Source organism: Simochromis diagramma, unplaced genomic scaffold (assembly GCF_900408965.1).
Source record: "Simochromis diagramma unplaced genomic scaffold, fSimDia1.1 OVJJ01000302.1, whole genome shotgun sequence".
Lineage (NCBI taxonomy): Eukaryota > Metazoa > Chordata > Actinopteri > Cichliformes > Cichlidae > Simochromis > Simochromis diagramma.
In genome coordinates this window covers 6,494,064-6,500,449 of record NW_024386792.1, presented here as the reverse complement: position 1 = coordinate 6,500,449, position 6,386 = coordinate 6,494,064, and positions in this window count along the sequence as shown.

The following is a 6,386-nucleotide window of genomic DNA, read 5'->3' as shown; positions in this document are numbered from 1 at the left end:
CACAAATAAACCCAGTGCATTCAACAAAATCAGTAACAGAGGACCTAAAGAGCAGTCACCTCCAAAATAATAAAATAAATTCTTTTTTAAAGGACCAAGGCACAAATCACTTCAGAAGTTCCAAAGCTGTTTCATCATCTGTTAAGAACATGTTTTTAAGCCATATAGGCCCTGAAGGTATCCAATCTGTGAGCATGTGTACATCATATCAGTCTCATGCTGAGATTAGCACAGACGTTGTTCAAAGAGACGTGACACCCAGCACATTCACTGTGCGCTCGGACTGCAGTGCTGCCAAAGCGAACAAAACAGAAAAAACTGATGACCTTCTCAAGTCATCAGAAACGCTTGGTAAGAAGAGATCACTCACCCCAAATGTTGCATGATTGTGGAAGGGAAATGTCTTAAAAAAATTCAGTTAGATAACGAAAAGAATGGATACACAGTAGATACCATTTAGAGAAGAGCGGTGTGGCCGATTAATAGTATAGAGCATGTAGATTGCACCCACACACAGAATATGACCTGGGAGGACGTCAAACAACTTCACGGTGATAGGAGCTGAGTCACGTGACCTTGTCTCGACCTGGAGAGAGGGCTGAGAGACAAAAGGCAAAACCAACACACCACTTTGAACAGAAATAAAGGGAGTGACGAGGAGTGGCATTTTGTGTCTGGGACTGCCCGACACATCTGAGAGAGTCTGACTGAAAGAAAGACATCTGATGGTTTGAAGCCTGCCAACATCAAAGGCTTCGAGTCGGGGCCGAGATGAGACTCGAGCTCAGAGGTTTTGTTGTGCGACAAACTGCAAGCTTCACCATGACAGCGTCCTGCCTTTTAAAAGCACAACAATGTGATGCAACATCTCTCAGTGCACCTTCTCATAAACATTTGTTCGCCTTTACAGTAAAATGTTAAAATAGAAAACTCATTTTCACCTTTTTTTTTTAGCACTTTTTAACAGTTCTAATTAAACACTGATAAATACAATATTGTGGTGGCGATCGTGGCTCAAGAGTTGGGAGTTCGCCTTGTAATCGGAAGGTTGCTGGTTCGAGCCCTGGCTTGGACAGTCTTGGTCGTTGTGTCCTTGGGCAAGACACTTCACCCTTTGCCTACTGGTGGTGGTCAGAGGGCCCGGTGGCGCCAGTGTCCGGTAGCCTCGCCTCTGTCAGTGCACCCCAGGGTGGCTGTGGCTACAATGTAGCTTACCATCACCAGTGTGTGAATGGGTGGATGACTGGATGTGTAAACCACTTTGGGGTCCTTAGGGACTAGTAAAGCGCTATACAAATACAAGTACAGGCCATTTACAGTAAATAATATTACATGATGCAATCTGATGTGTGGCTTGCAGTACAGTAGTTGGACAGACTTATTGCCTGTTGTGGACACACCCCACCTCTCCCTCAGGAACATTTCCAGACAGTTAATTCATTGGTATTTCTTTACTGCATCAACACCTATGACACACAGGAAAATGCATCAGGATAGACGAAGGAACATGTAATTTCAATGACTAAGACTGTTTGTGTCAGCGTCTACTACACAAAACCTGTGGTGCGCTGCATCACGCTAATACCGAGTGGTTAATTTTCAATAGCAAGTGTGAAGTCACATGAGGCGTTAGTACTTTTTCAGTCATGTGAATATGAGGTGTTGCTCGAGACCAATCAGAGCTTGCTCATAGTGAAAAAAGAAATCACCTACATGCATGAGCACGAACACTGAATTTTTAGATCTCAGCTTTAACTCTGTGCACTCTTGAAATCGTCTTTACGGCTTGATTTTTACTTCGTGGTGCAAAAATGGCAGAACGCAGACCACGCTGAGGAACGTTGGCCCAGAGGATGTTGGGGAAGCTGGGAGGAGGGATGAGACGGAAGGAAGGTAGCCCGTAAACAATCAGTGTCAACAAGATAAACAACTCCCTAAGTCTGCAAATCCCTCTCCCCTTGTCGCTCATTAGCGTTCCTGATTTACAATCGCACTGAAGCCCCACGAGTACACAGCAGCCTGGCTGCAGGGCTGGTAAAGCTAAGATAGAGGTGTTTTATTACCAACCCCCCACCTCATTTGAGCTAAAACTTTTTGGGCATTAAATCAGACATATACGTATTTACTGAAATAACACCGTCCTGGAACATATTTATAATTAAAGATCAAATGATAACCAAGTAAATTAAATTGACATGTCTTGTCATTTCTTGCCACGTCTTTGCTGTTTGCTGCCTCGGCTGCTTCAGATTATTAAGTATTGAAAACATCTTTATGACTCATGGGCACAACTGTAAGTGTTGTGAGACTAGCTTAGAAGTGTCATGTAAAAGAAAAAAAAGCAGTAACCCCAAATTCAGTCACTTAATGGAGGCGTTTTAGGCTGTTTCCTGTGAACATCGCTGTGATTAGGGGATTATCACTTTGATGTTGGTTGCTTAAAAAAAGTGTTTTCGATATTTTGTTTGTCACTGGTGACTAAAAATGGAAAACGTTGATTAAAATTGAAACCTTGCATTTTCATTTCACTGAATCTTCACCTTCTTTGATTTCTTGTCATCGCAGTTAAGCCTTCGCTTTTGGTTTTTGATAACTGTATGTGGAAGGGTTCTGCAGATTTGGGTCTTGGTGTCACATAATTATCTTACTTAGTACACAAAATGCCTCTGTTTGTTTCTTTGCCCATGAACTCCTCCTAGATCATTGTGAGCTGAGCTACCAAACTAGGCACACAGATATATCCTCAGGCTTCTGAGGGTTCTTATCTATATCAGACATTATGTTGTGACAATGTAACCTAGAAAAAACTTAGCGACTTGCAAATACCTGTTTTTAGCATTTATGCACCTGTGACACCTTATAAAAGCATTATGTCAGTTTTCAGTTCATGAGAGTAGCATCTCATTTATATCCACTAAAGTTTAATTGTGCAGGCCTAGCAACCACCTAATAACAGGCTAAAATGGGCGATTTTTAGCACCCCTGTTTTCCCCAGTTTTCATTTGTTTATTTGTTCATCTTATTCACGCTGAGAAAATTAAGTATATCAGTTTCATAACAGCACAACCAAGCCAAGCAGTTCTGTACTAGTAAAAATAATACTCCAGCAAACAAGGAGAAGAGAAACAACTTCAAAGCCCAAAATGAAGAAGCTCATAGTTTCATTAAAAAACAAAACAAAATCCTGGCATATACAGTTTCTGATCATATTCTTACATTAACAACATTCAGTAATTAACCCCCCCCCAACATTAGTTTAAAGCAACCACTATTAAAAAGGCCAAAAATAAAGTCTCTTCCTCAGTTGACTTTATGACCTAAATTTCACAAATAGTCATACTGCTCTTATTCACAGTTCAGTGCTATTAATTTGCAGCACAAATGCCATTGGTCTGAGGCCAGATGGGGCTATAGCGTTGAGGCATTTGACTATGATGGAATGATGGATGAGGGGGTTGGAAAGAAAGAGCAAGTGGAGAGAATTGTCATTTGTATGACAGGCCTGAAGCAATGAGCAATGCAAGGCCTGGGCCGCTGTGATCATAGAGCATGCAGATGATAAGTCTATAAATAGGCGTATGCAGCAGGAGGGACAAAGGCTATTTCCTCTCATATGATGCAAAGGGATTGTTGGACTTCTGCACTGTAATGAACGCTTGAGAGGTTGACCAGTCACCACTTTTGAAATTTAGGTTCAGGTATATAAAATGTGTGAGCCTGGTGTCTGATTTGGCCGCGCTGCATTTCTTTTTAATGTCTAGTTTATGTCTGTAAAAATACTCTGCAGATGTCTACATGACAAGTCTTTCCGGTATTATTTTAAACTAAAATAATTTAAAATTCTAAGCACACATTTTATATTCTGCCAACCATGCTAACTTCTTTGTGAAACATGTTTTGGCTGAATTTTCCACTGCAACCGAATGGGTTGTCAAACTATGCCACTGAATAATTACAGCAGCCCAAAAGCCACATCTTTCTACTTAAGTGCACTCGACTAAGAGAGGAAACAGAAGTGATAACATGCACAAGATGATGAATGCATGCTTGCATAAAGGATCTTTGCAGGATCAAGGTCAGTTTACTTGTAGCCATTTGTTTTATAGCGCTGACCTCCCTCTGAGGTCAAACAAATGCTCATACAACAAAACCCAGAGGAGGCAAACACACCCACTGTGTCTCCATAAGCCTGTGGCCTTCTGCGATCAGAAACCAGCTACAAGATTATGCAGGTTTCAGTGGCACAGTGCATCAAATGTACATGTGGGCCCATGATAAGAAGCGTTCAAGTTGCCTAACGTCTCTGTAATTACCCAAGGAATAGTCATGAGATGTAGTCCAAACGCAGCATCAGGCCTGGCCGGAGAAAATGCAGCAACTGAGCAGATGTGAAACACTTGCATTCTATGTGTGATGGGTTATATTCTCACTATGACTGTACCCAAATGCCGCAAGGCTAATTTCGTCTCTGTTTACTGTGCTCTTCGAGCACACATATTCTCAGGCCTCCTTGGTATTGTCTAAATTCAAAGGAAACGCAGACAAAAAAAAAGCAAATTCTTCCTTTTTTCTGATCTGTGTGCATGGGAGGAGAAATCTGTTTACTGACAAGTAGGCATGCCTCATAAATGTGTATTAAAAGGAAAAACAAAGCATGGAAAGCATTGGTGCAATCCTGTCTATTACATTTCTCAATGCATTTGTTTATTTTGGAGCATTATTACGCGAAAACAAGAGTTCAAGCTGACATTCAATATTAAGTCATGCAAAACACAGGAAATAAAAGCTTTGGATGTCCATCAATTCATATACAACTTGATTCGCACCTGACTGTGGTTTCTGCATGGCTTGAGATGACTGAGCCAAATTCTGAAACCAAATTTTTTTTTTCAAAATGTCAAACGATCTAAAATCACCCGCATCCTGAACAACGTGCACCGTTTTAAGTGGACTGAAAATTCTCCAGCTGATAGCAGTGACAGTACAGTTAATATAATGCTTATAAAGATGATATTCAAGATTTAGCCTGTTTGCTGTGTGCTTTTATAAAGATGGCAGATATTACATATATTTCAAGTTGAGTTGGTTTGGCTGCTTGTGGCACCCATACACAGCTTCACACATTTTAGCTGTGCTCTTTTTTTTTTTCTTTGCACATCGCACTTGTAAACTTGCTGACTGTCACAGACTTAATGTGTATTGTATTAAATCTTGCAATTCATGATATACTGCCTGCAGTTTAAGCACAACAAAGACCCTGTGAAACACATAGTATCAATAAAGTACAACAAGTACTTTTTCCTCATCATCCACACTGAAAGTCACTCCCCCCTCAATGGTATTTCTTCAGAAAGCACTCCCAACAATCTAATATCTGACTGCTAGAAACATAAACTGCCAGCCATGTGAAGCATCTGCAGGCATCCCCCCTATTGCTCCAGCAATTGCAACACCCGAAGTTCAGCTGCAAGCCTACACAGCTGAAAATTAATAAACACTGGGCTTCGCTTCTGATGCACTTTTGCAGATGAAATTAAAAAGGTGTTGCAGACAGAAAAAACTGCTATCAGAGATAAAACTAGAAAAATTGGAGTCACACGATTTGAAATATGCTGAGTGATGAATCATGACCTTAAAGTTTTAGAAAAAATTAAAAAAAGGGGGGGGGGGGGGGGTTATTTTAACGGCACTAAATTAGGTGAGTTTTATTTTATTTTATTTTATTTTATTTTGAGGACTTGGGTTTATTAGGACTTGGACTGGACAAAACCAGAGACTTTTTTAAACCTCAAGGTGGATGCTTTGCTTTTTTAAAACTGCTTTGTAAAAACGAGCTGAGAGAATTTCAAAGGAACTATCTTTATTTTCCTCAAAATACCAGACAAGAGAAGTAGTTCATCTCATATCTTTTGCACCAGTAAAGCCTGCATACTTTCTGCAGACTCATAAAAGACTTTCACAATGACTTGGGCAGGAAATGAACACGAATACTGAAAAAATTTCTCATGTCACACACGCATACGTGAAATTGCTGACGTATATTTAAAGGAAGACAAAAAAATAGACCTTGTTGACTAACAGACCGGAGGGGGCAGTTTACGCTAAAGTCCAAGACCAAAAGCATACTTTTTGAGAAGTCATTAAATTTGGCAACCAAAACAACATCCCAAGTTCAACCGTAGCACACGCCCAAGACTTCCTTCCAGCCAATCAGAGGGCTATTTTTCCGCCTCAACCCTATCATGTGCGGAGAAGGCGGACGGCTCAGGCTTGTTGCTAGGGCATGTCCCTGCTCGCTTTAACTCCGCTCAGCCAATAGAGTCGGATCTTATAGTTTCCGCCGAATTATTGGTTGAGACGAATGCCAAACGTTTGCCTATACGGTT